Below are 12534 nucleotides of genomic sequence, written 5' to 3' on the forward strand. Positions count from 1 at the left end.
CTATCTGTGGCTGGCTCTCCTAGATTCTTTTTTCGAGTGTAGATTTTTTGCAGTTTCCAGTTTTATTTTGATGTCATTTGAATATCAGTTTTGTTGTCTTGTTTTGTGGCAGCTCTGCAACATTGTCTGCAATTGTGAAACCGTTTTGTTTGCCATGTGTAAAGCGCTAACCACGAAACGTTTGCCACACGCCCCCCTCTCCTCCCCCTACTCCTCATCATCCACTACTCCCATGGCGAGGCCGCCTTTAAACAATTCGGGGCGCGGCTATGTAAATGCAGTGACATGCATTATTAATAAATAAGCTGGCGGACAGCACGAGATGGGCGAGAGCCGGAGGGCCAAAAGAGTTGAGCAACAATTTAACTGTTTAGCGCGAATTAGCTTTAGAGCTCTACCAATTAAAGCTAAGCTTACGGATTTTCAATAATAATTTTAATAATATATACAGATTAAGTACTTAGCGCTTCTGCTGGCATCAGCTCTGGGATTAGTGAATTGGAATTGTTTTCCACACAATTGAATTGAAATTTGATTTGCTAAAATCGAATTTCTGTTGGAATTAGCGCCCTTCTATGCACTTCTCAATTATTTAAATTTCAATAAATCGCATACTATGCTTTTCTCAAATAGTTTCATAGAATGATATTCATCTATTTCTCTCTTTCTCTCAATCTCCATTTCTTTCCACAATCTCTCTCTCTCTCTCTTCCTACATGGCATAGTTCTAGATTTCTCTTAGACTTCCATTTTTTTGTGCTTATTTCGCTTGCCTAATTGTGAACGGAAACGGAAACGCGCCAAACTCATAAATTTACGCAGCTCAAACGGCAAAAATGAGACCGAAAATATTATATATCAGAATGGGAAAGAACCCAAGCCACATAAAACTGTCATAAATTACGTATAATCGTAAATTAAAAGAAATCAAATCAAAATGTATATGTGGCACACAAGTACAAGTGTTATCGAAGTGAAAATACCCTTGAATGGGTGTGATCGATGAGCAATTCTCTGATTGATGAAACTAGTTTGCGATATGAATTGAAATGCCTTATTGGCCCTGATGAAAGGATTGATGGATTGGAGTAGTCCAGCAAGAGACAGATTGATAAATTGATTGAATTGCGGATTCAAGGAGGAACAGAGAGCAAAGTAATAACTAGAAAGAGTGGGCCAGTCGGGTGTGCATGACTGCGAGATACCCTTTGGACGTTAGGATTGCTGGTGAGAGAGGTAGAGAAGGATGGATCGATAGGTTTTCCTTTTAGCTACTACATCGTATCATTTTCCATTGGAGCGGTTGCTTGGCTGCTGTTACTATTTATAGGGTATATCTGGGCCATGGGCTACTTCGCTGTTTGCTGCCCAAGTTTGTGCTAAGCCTCTGCTCTGAAACCAGCGGAGTCCAATAGATACCAAGTGAGCATTCTGGGAAAACTACTTTTGAAGTACAACAAACTGCTGGAAGAGGCTGAACAACTATGGCAACGGCAGAGCAACTTGTTGACATTTTGAGCCAGTTCAAGTGACAATGGCGCTGCAGTTGCCCAGTTGCCTTGGTAGCTGCAAAGTTCAAGACCTCTGAACTTGGCAGAAGCAAAAAAAACACTAGCAACAACAACAACAACAACAACGGAAACAGGCGTCGCGCACTTGTAAATTTCTTATGAACTGTGTCCGCAACACACACGAACTCAACAACTAACTAACTATGTATGTGAGTACGTGTGTGTGTGTGTGTGTGTTTGTTGTAGTTTTGTTGCTGTTGTTATACCCTGAACCCATTGAAAATGGGAAATCAGGGTATAATGGTTTTGTTAAAATGTATGTAACAGGCAGAAGGAGGCGTGGCAGACCCCACAAAGTATATATATTCTTGATCAGGGCGACGAGCTGAGTTGATTTAGCCCTGTCCGTCTGTCTGTCCGTCCGTCCGTCCGTCCGTCCGTCCGTCCGTCCGTCCGTCTGTCCGTATGTTTGAACGCGTCGATTTCAGAAGATACAAGAGCTAGAGACTTCAACTTTTTTTTAAAATGTCCGTATATATCACGCGCATATCGAGTTTATCACTAAAAAACGATAACTCATTCCGATACTTTTTTATCGATAAAAAACCTTATCGAAGATCACTTAAAAAATTATATCTCCTACATCTTTCAAGCTAGAGTCTCCATATTGAAAATGTATATTAAGACGCATGTCATACAATTTCGGTTTTTGTTAAAATTTACCCCCCACCCCTAAATCCACCCCCTCACCCTCATCTTTGTAAAAGTCGTATATCAAATACTAGAGACTTGTGCTTCGGTATACACATACATTTTAACATTATGATTACGATCTGAAAGTTTCATTACGATCGTACGTCTAGAAATTAAATTATTCAACAAATAAGTTCTCATAATATTGCCAACACTGCAGCGCAACCCAAGCGCAATTGGCTGTATATGTATGTGTATGTATGTATGTATGTGAGTGTGTGTGTGCGCGTGTGTTTGTTTGTATGTGTATGTGTGTGCGTGTATTTGTTTGTATGCGTGTGTGTGTGTGCGTGTGCGTGTGCTAACTATTATTGAAATATCAGTTGCTTGTAGGGTTCAGGGGATCTCGTAGTCGAGCAGTCTCGACTAGAGCTTTCTTTCTTGTTGTTGTTGTTGTTGGTAGCAGCACGCACAATTAAATCAAATTACCTCAAGTGCACTCAACGCTTTTTCAACGTCTCGAGCCAAGGCTTAGTAATTAAGTACAGTGGGGCCTTTTACCTTTTTGCGCCCTCACTACCCCCCTCTCTCTCTCTAGCACTCTGTGTAGTTGTACTGCTTCCGGCACTGGTCATTCAACTTCAAAACACCTACGCATATGCTCTATTTGAGTAACTGACACTGAATTCGTGCTAAAGGCTTTAACTGAAATCGCTGATACTCAAATTTAAATCAGCTAGCAGATACCCTGTATAAACGACTCGGAGGCTCTAAGGAATGAAATAAAGAGCGATTGGTATAGCATCAGTTTGTAGTAAAACCGAGACGTAGATATGATAGATGGATAGTAATCGATATTTATCGATTAAGGTAAGGGTAAGCCTCATAGAGAGAGATGAGATGAGAAGCGTTAGTCTTCTTCTATGATCAAACTAAAGTCAGAGCTAGGATCAAGCCTCACTCATCCATAGATCGACAGCTTAAACGATACCCAGTATCTGCAAATTAAGTAATTTTTCTGTAGTCAAAGGCCTTTGATGGCCTTTGTCCCTTGCAGGGTATAATGATGGCATATCGCCAAGGGAATCAAAGTGCATATGTGTGACAAGTTGGCAACAAGGGCGGATAACAAAGGCGTCTAAAATACATACGTGATGCCGATGAAAAGAGCAAGGAAGCTGCCAGCGGGGGACGAGGGCAGGGCAACGAACGTAGAGGCAGCGAGGTACAAACTTGAGGGTAGACGCTGCAGCTCTACATAGAGTGTGCTGAGTAGAGAGAGGGCGAGAGAGAGAGAGAGAGAGAGATAGAGAGAGTGTGTGTCCCGGGCAGACGGACGAAATTGCAGGAAGGGCAACGGACGGCCGCAACGTCAACGCTGACAGACGTATTACGAATATGCTCCACAGCCTCTGGGGACAGACGGCGACTGCGACTGCGACTCCAGCTGCGACTTGGACGTCTCCATATATACGTGTAGCACACCGTATGTTGTATGGAAAAACCTCAAAAAGTTAAAACCGAAATTAAATTTACATCAAAAGGAAGACGAGTCCACCAGCAACACGTGAATGCGCCCTGGGGGGGCGCCTGCTTGTTCCATTGTTATTTTATTAGGTGAGAAATGCGCTGAGGGGGCAGCACACATAGACATAGAAAGAGCAAGAGAGAGAGAGAGAGAGAGAGAGGGAGATGGATAGGTGTATAAATAAGCAAAATATGCTCACTGGTCGCTGCGTATGCCATTTCCGTTTCCTGCTGCCAGCACTGGGGTTGCTCAGACTGCGCCAACGGGCGATGGGTGGGGTAGGGTGGGTGTTTGGCCCTTGCCTGCCGAGGGTGTTTACTACATTTGCTACATTAAATTAGTTTTGACACGTAAATGCGTTTAGTTAGCGAACACAGTGGGAACAGCTTCTATAATCACCCCAGCTCGCTCCGCCCCCTCGCTCGAACTACTCAGCGTGCTATCCAGGTCAGCTGCAACAGCTTAAAGATGTTGCCAATACCCTGCGTTCGCTGATCCAACTGAGGAGGCATCGAATCACTAGCAACGGTGTGTAACGCATGAACCGAAAGTAGGATATTGAAGTTAGGCTATCTACATATGTATGTGGCATGGGCTTGATCAGTTTTGAAATGATCAAACTGCAATTTGGCACTTGAAGTGTTTCATTTATATGTTCATCTAGCTTAGATTGCCTTGAAGTCATCTCCATAAAATCCCGGTTGGATTAAAATATGTCAAAAGTTCTACTGGTCTCCTTAAGGGGTATCTACAGTTCGACCCTACCGTATAGCTAATATAATTTTATTTAGCTTTAAATTGATCAAACTTCAACTTAAAACTTTAAGTGGTCCATTCATAACAGCTTATAGGCATCTGTTCTTCAATACATCTACCTTATATTATATATATATACAAAAAATGTTACATACATATATTAATCTATGTTTATCTAGTCTAAATTGCCCAGAAGTCAAGTCCATGAAATCCTGGTTGTGCTTAAGTATTTCAAAATCTCTACTGGTTTCTTTAAAGGGTATCTACAGTTCGATCACTCCACATAGCTACTATAATTTTCTTTAGCTCAGCTAAGCTCAGTCTCACTTTCATCAAAGATCATCTCTACACTTTAAATTACTATACAACCCTTACGAAAATTGTTTACAGGGTATCTACTCAACGATCAACTTTCAGCTTGGCTTTCAGACTTTCGCTTTCTTTATATGTTCGAGTCTCTAGATGGGAATTTCGTATTTCTATTCTCATTGCCTCCACAACCCATTTCAATTCATAGGGTATCTACGCTTCGGGCATTCGTCTTGCTTAACCTACAGCTAGCTCAAATTTTTCCACCTGGTATTCGCGGCATTTTGTAGCATAATTTTAGGCTGTCACTTGCTCAGCTCAAATATGCAAATAAATTACGCGCAACGCGCTTCGCTGAAATGCACAAAATTTATGGGTCGAGTCAGCTCCCCCCTTTCCCTTTCCCCCCTCTCTGCGCCCCCCACACTCACTTTGACACTCCCACACACAACAGGCATCTCTCACCTTTTATGCAGCCATCCTGCTCCCACACACACTCGGCACACCTTTCAGTTCTATCTCTCTCCCTCCCTCTCTCTCTCTCCTTCTTTCTTGCACCGCCCCCATCCCCGCCCCCTCAGCCGCCCTAAGCAGAGCAACTGAAATACAATTAACATGAAATTAAATGCCTGTTATTATGGCGCCTGTTTGCGCTCGGTGTTTCTCTGTTCGTGTTCCTTGTCGTGTTGAGTGCCGTTTGGCACACCCGCCCCGCCTACCGCCTGCCACCTGCTGCCCCTCGGCCACCTGGGCCACAACTTTAATTGGCCACCTGCATTCAAATGCCGCCAACTTAATTGCCATTTGTTGCACGGGCACGCCCCTCACTTTGTTTTGGCTAAAAGCTTGCGCTTTAATTTATGGCACATATCGAATCGGATAGTTAATGGACATTATTTAATATAGCGATGCATCTGCTGATATTGTGTGGCTCGTGTGTGCGCAGAGGAGGAGACTGATCCCTGCATAGATATAACTTTTGATGACTCGAAGTTCTGTTTGCTTTTCTATGGCGATAGAATCCCTGGCTTTCTTTCTTATCTGGACTGTGTCGACATCAGCGTCAGTCCATCAATCCGTCTCTGCTTCTTCACAAGACCCATGATATTTTTGATGTATATTTCTTTTCGATAACTTTATCGATTTTAGTCGCTAGCCTGATTTCAAGTTTACTTAGTAAGCTCCAATGGGGAGCATAAACTGATGGAAATTTGATTTGGGATAATTATCGATCTTAATCGATAACATGATTTCAAGTTTACTTGGCTAGCTCCAATAGGAAACATAAACTGATGAAAATTTGATATCAGATGATTCAAATTCCTAACCAAATTGCAATGCTTATTCCCTACATTGCATATTATCGATAACTTAAACTGTTATCGATAACAATCGATTTAAATTAAATAAGCTACAGAGGCAGATAATTAAAATTCCTAGCCAAATTGCAATGCCTATTGACTACATTGCATATTATCGATAACTTACACTTATCGATAATAATCGATTTAAATTCAATTAGCTACAGTGGGACTGCCACTACTACATTAAAGTTCGATTCAGTTTCATATTCAGTTGATTTCATTTATCCACCTCCATCGCCCTCCCTTCACCCTGCAAGGCCATTTGATGTTTTGTGTTGACCATTTAGTTGAATGTGTGCTGCTGCACTTGCCGCGTCATCAAATGGACTACAAACAATTAACATTTAAAACGTGGCTTTGCACGAATCGCAAACAGTTTTGCCATGGAGCAGCCACACGTGAAGCAACAAATGATTTAGCAGGACGTGGCAATCACCACGTCCTGCTAACTGGTTGCTGCTGCTGCTGCTGCTGCTGCTGCTGCTGCTGCTTTTGTGCTTATGGGCAAAGATGACAATAGTTATCAGCCACAACAACAACAACAACAAGGACAGCAAGTCGAGTGCTCCGCTTTGGCTGCAGGCTAAACGACCCGGCTAAGCACAACAAGAGCTGCAGATGGGGATAGCTGAGCTATGGACGGCCCGGCCATGCCCAAGCTCCCACAGCCTTTAAGCCCACTTCACACACATTCACAGAACGAGTGAGAGAGGGTCAGTGAGAGGCAAGCGGGCGAGGAGGTAAGTCCCTTCGGTCGACATTGCTCCATGCTGATGAGTGATATTTATGAATCACATGTGTACAGTAAATCATCGCTGTTGAGTATTTATGCGAGAGCGTGTGATTAGGCCAGTCCGCAACGGTCATGTCCTGGCACGTCCAAGTCCGACTCTGCGTGCCCAGCCCCTTAGCCAACGTCCGGCACATGCAGTGCAGCCACAGCTTAAGCACGAAGCGTGAGCTTCGCCACTTGCCCAGGATAATTGCTCAGTTGTTGCGATTTCATTTTGTGCATTGCTCTTAGCACAGTAAACAAGCTCGAAGCACTTGCTGCTAAGCGCCAGAGAAAGGTACTCACAGAGGTGGACCCAGGCTGCAAGAGAGGCAAAGAGAGAGAGAGGAAGAGATTAATAGTGATTATAATTGTAATCAACTAATCGAACATCAATGCTAACGGAGAGGTGGGGCAGCTGTAAGCCTAAGCCTGGGATGTTTCATCTCCTATGCAATGATAAGAAATACATTCCCATTAGCTCAAGCCATAGACCCCAGTTGCCAGTGCTATACTCTTCTTTAATATATAGAATATCTCGAAAACATTAGACTAGTTTCTAACGCCCCCTAAACTAATGAAAATTATCTCTAACACGCGACTAAAGTTCATTTCATTCTCTCAATGTCTCAGTTGCCAGTGCTATACTTTTCAGTTAGTTCTATTAATTCTACTCTCTAATACATAGAATATCTCAAATACATAAAGCTAGTTTCTAAAGCCTCTTAAACTGATGAAAATTATCTCTAACACGCGACTAAAGTCCATTTCACTCTCTCATTGTCTTAGTATACGATCTTTCTCTCGATCTCTTTTTCACATCCCTTCTTAATCGTTATCTCTATGTATCTCTATCTATACGCCTTTTTAACATTTTTCAGTACTTTTGATCTATCTCTAGTTCTCACACACTTCTCGCTGTCTCTCCCTGTTGCTCTGTCACTCTCTTGCTATCATTTACTCTCCCTCATTCTTTCTCTCTCTGTCTTTACTTTTATCTCTCTTGTTCTCTCTCGGTTTTCTCTCTCTCTCTCTCTCTCTCTCTCTCTCCCCTTTGTTAGGTCTCTTTGCTTCTCTCTTTCTTCCTCTATATTTATATAACTATTCTTCTCTTCATCTCCATCATAGATTTTACAGACGTACCTTTTCTCTTTCTCTCAATCTCTTACTCTCTCTTTCTCTCTCTCTCCCTCTGCCTTAATCATTTCATCTCTCTCTCTCTCTCTCTCTCTCTCTCTCTCTCTCTCGTTCTCTCTTTTGCTATGCCTCTTTGCACCTCCTTCTCTTCTATGCTATCTCTATCAGTCTTGCTCTTTATCTCATTCCGGTTTCTGTTTTTAATTTCTCTCTCTCTCTCCCTCTCGCTCCCTCTCCCTCTCATTAGCAACTGTTAATCACATCTTTCATATTGCTTACATTTATTATATGTATGGGAGTCCTTCAAGAGAGTGTTGTGAAGCAGCTTGGCAACGCGTTAGGAACGTAATTAAAATTCAATTCGAAATATGTAATACAAATAGAAATGCAACGCACAAAAGCCAAAGCGAAGATGACGACGAAGGCGTAGACGAAGGCGATGGCGATGGCGATGCCTGGCTCCAATTCCTGCCCCGACTCTGTGACCAATTCCCAGCCGCAGCCAGACAAAGATGGGTCCTGGCTGACGCCAGCCACTGCCACTGCCACTGTCGCAGTCGCAGTCGCAGTCGACGTCGCGGTCGGCATCGCGTCATCGCTCGCACAGTTGTTGACTCTGCGCGCCATGCTGATTACCAGCGGCAGCAGGAGAAGCCATTGCTGGAGCTGGAGCAACAGCATCAATGCCCTCGCCCAAGCCCATGCCTCAATGCATTCGCCGCCGCCCGCCGCTTGGTGGCGCCACTTTGTCGCGACGCTTTTTATAATTGAAGCAAATTGTTAGCTCGCGCTGGCATTCACTTGTCCTGCCAGTTGGCTCGGATGGCCGGGGTTGGTTGGCTGAACTGTGTTTACCCTGCTTGCATTATATCAGCTGCCTCCATTTCCTGCTGCTGCTGCTGCTGCCGCTGTTTGCGCCGCATTGTCGCATTCCAATTACAAAACAATCATGATGAGCTCTAGATATTTGCAACAGCAGCAGCAGCCGCAACAACAACAACTGGCTCTATAGTTAACTATTTGAGAAAGGGAGTGACTGAGAGAGAGAGAGAGAGAGAGCGAGCGAGATATTTAGCATTCACATAAAGTTCGCTTTAACAACTCGACCACTCTTTAATCATCTGAAGAGCTCCGGCCACTTGGCGGAACAGGACTTATCAATGGTGGAGCTCACTAATGCGATTGTTTACACTGCGAAAGTGAATCGAAAGCTGCACTCGAACAGACCTTGAGTTTGCACTGGAATCCTCAAAATGCCCTTAACTGAAGTGAAAATGTCTTACAGATTGTTAAGTGATTTCCCTTACCCCTCTCTCTCTCTCTCTCTCCCACACTTATTGCCTTTCGCAGTGCTTCTCTGTCTAGACAGCTGAAATTTCTTACAAACTGCTTCGCACTCGTCTGACTCCCTGCAGCGTAAGCTTTTGTCTACCAAAGTAAGTTCGCCGCTAACCCTATTTACTTAACTCTTTACTCTACGTAGCAGGGGAACAGATGAAATATCTAATAATGGGAGAAAATATGCATAGATATTTAAGATTAGACAGATATCTAATATTTGATAGCTCCATCTCACTCTTTCTTTGTCAGTTTTCACATGTCTTCCTTCCTTTTCTTAGAATGCCTATATACTATATAGGGTATTCTCCCTATTTATCTATTTGATAGATCCATCTATCTCTTTCTTTGTCAGTTTTCACATATCTTCCTTCCTTTTCTTAGAATGTCTATATACTATATAGAGTATTCGCCCTCTTGCTCTGTTCCAGCTATATAGGGTATTCTCCCTATTTATCTATTTGATAGATCCATCTATCTCTTTCTTTGTCAGTTTTCACATATCTTCCTTCCTTTTCTTAGAATTTTCATATACTTTATAGAGTATTCTCCCTCTTTCTCTGTTCCAGCTCAATAATGACATGGAACTGCATTGTTTCAGCCCAGAGGAATCTCTCTCAGTCACCTCTTATGCAGATGCTGCCTGCATATATTGCATAATACATCGAATAATGAGTGTATCTAACTGTAGTTACTTATCCATTTAATTGGAATATTCATTTCCTTGAGCAAATGCTGCCGAGTCTGCAGTACTCAATTGCTGGAGAAACAAAATTAACTAATTGAAATACAGCTTGACGACTCGTAACTGCTATTTGACCCAGTCAATGGTTAAATGTGTGTGTGTGTGTGTGTGTGTGTGCATGTGTGTGTGTGTTTGTATGTGTGTGTTTGTATGAGGTGCTTTGGGTAGGCCGCATTGGAATGGCTTAAGCTTGTGGTTGAAGCATATGTTGTCGACTAGCTAAGATGCCACGCCTACGCCCACGCCATACTTACGCCTCTTTCTTGGCCAGAAGCCTACGCCCCCGCCACCTGCATAATGAAAGCGCTAGACGTGCGCTAGGCAGGAGGGCAGGCTGGGAGGTGGGCTAAGAGTTGGTTTTGTATATGATTTGGTGTCAGCTTTAGGCGCCAGCCGCAAATCCACTTAATGCATACGCAAAAGACTCACACTGACACATGCACACACACACATGCACACATGCACAAGAGATTTATGTGTGTGTGCTGTTATTATTGGCGTCATTTGTTGAATGGGCGTGGCACGCACTGTGATTGTCGCACAGCAACTGCTATTAAGGGGCTTCCAGACAGGATATATGTGGTCTAAAGCAAGACACACAAACACGCACACACACACACACACACGCTCATCTAAACAGTTGCAGTTGATGCATTGTTTGACGCTGCTGCACTCTGGGCTTGAGTTGCATCAACTCAGCTGCTGTTGCAACGGAAGTCACTGTATTTGAGGTTAAGTCACGCTTATGCATCTGTGTGCGTGTGCGTGTGCCTGCCTCGAGTCTTGCTCCTGCACCAATGGACTTGCCGCCCCATCCTCAACCTCTTCAGCTCATTTCAACTCTATAATAATGAGGCTCGTCGCAGCTTCATCATCAGAGGTGAAAGCTCTACAGGAAGGCCATCAAGCTATGAAGCCAATGGAGATATCTGTCTTATGCCACAGCGAGCTGGGCTATAGATGGACTAAAAATGGGACATGTCATAGAAAAGCTTTACTCGATCCACTCCATCCATCGACCTCCATCTCCATAGTAGTTTTATATTAACAAGAGGTAGAGATATACATTCTTCTTTCATAGATCTATTACTACAAATTCTCCATTTCACATCTATCAACTGCTCAGCTCAAGCAGCCAAAGTCAATTACGTATGCGGTAGTTCACTTCGGGAATCCTGTGCCTCACAATCTGTCAATTTTCAGGGCATATTCCACACTCTGCTAAAATTTCCCCGTAGAGGCTGCAGCAACCCTTCGCAAGGTCTGCGCTGTGAAGCAACCCAACTAGCCCTCGGGCTCAACTGCTTTGCCATAAGTCACGCAATTTCAATTCAACTGATTTTTCGCACCTCATCACGACCCCGCCTCGGGTTGCCTTTCCCTCGTTCTGTTTGTTTTCCTCATATACTTTTGTTTATTCGGGCATAACTTTCAGACTCCAGCCAGCGGCTGCTTGTTGGCATTATTGTTTTACATTATATCATAAACGGATTTGGGTCTTGCTCGGCCTCAGGCCACAGGCCAGTAAAGCAACATATTTATGATACCCAAAGCCCGCCGCACAGCCTTTTTGTTGTAGCGAAGCTGTAAGGGAGGCGGAGCTAAGCTAAGCGGCTACCCAAGCACAAAGTTCTGATTCCAATCTTTAGGGAATCGATTCATAGAACATATTCAACTAGACTTTCCATATTGGCTTTTAATAATCAACCTAAAGTGATGGGAGATACCGATTAATCTAAGCTCCGCATTCCAATCGAGCCATTCGTCTACCAAAAACATAGCTCTTGCCTACGCTCCCTAACTTTAATTCCGATATGATGAAATCTCTCGCAGTCCTTCGTCTATAGCATCGATCCCTTGATCCATCTACCTTTAAAAGCCATCAATACTTTCGTAAACGTAAGTCGAGCCCCATCCAATTCTCAACAAATAGTATTTCGACACAGCTACTTGGCATCGCATAGGCGACGCCTGTGCAGTCATTCAATATCCGTGTTAGTTTTTATGGATTCTCGGTAGAAAAGCAGTTTCGAAAAAAATTTTCAGAATAAACTTATTTGGTTTTAGTTTTTAGATATTTGAGTAACCCTAAATCTACACAGAGAGGACTTTTTACTTAAACTGATCGAAGGTACAACTTTGGCACGACTGTTAAGAAGTGGTTCACGTTGGTTCAAATGATGACTTATACATAGAATCGAATCGGGAGATCTACAAGACGAATTTGTACATAAGCGAGGAATACAACGGTATGTTTCAGTTCCATTACTTTCATTCCAGCTACACAACACATCCTCCTGCTATATCCATCCGATTCCCATTTCGATTAGTTGCTGACTTGCCATATATGCAGCAAATTTGCTTATGAAATGGAAATATGT

The 12534-nt window shown here is 43.1% G+C and overlaps 1 protein-coding gene across 2 annotated transcripts in view; it reads left to right on the top strand.

Annotated features, from left to right (window-relative positions):
- Window positions 1–12115: 12115 nt before the first annotated feature.
- The window catches only part of LOC115564709 (uncharacterized), a 63458-nt gene continuing 63039 nt past the window's right edge, over window positions 12116–12534 (top strand). Inside the window, exon 1 of one of the 2 annotated variants that reach the window (XM_089264453.1) lies at window positions 12116–12402. The gene's annotated coding sequence lies outside the window, so the exon portion shown is untranslated. The remainder of the gene's footprint in view (window positions 12403–12534) is intronic. The other variant, XR_016197416.1, reaches the window with a different exon arrangement.

Source organism: Drosophila navojoa, chromosome X, assembly GCF_054131105.1.
Source record: "Drosophila navojoa isolate 15081-1374.11 chromosome X, UAZ_NAV_1.0, whole genome shotgun sequence".
In the NCBI taxonomy this organism is placed as follows: Eukaryota; Metazoa; Arthropoda; class Insecta; order Diptera; family Drosophilidae; genus Drosophila; species Drosophila navojoa.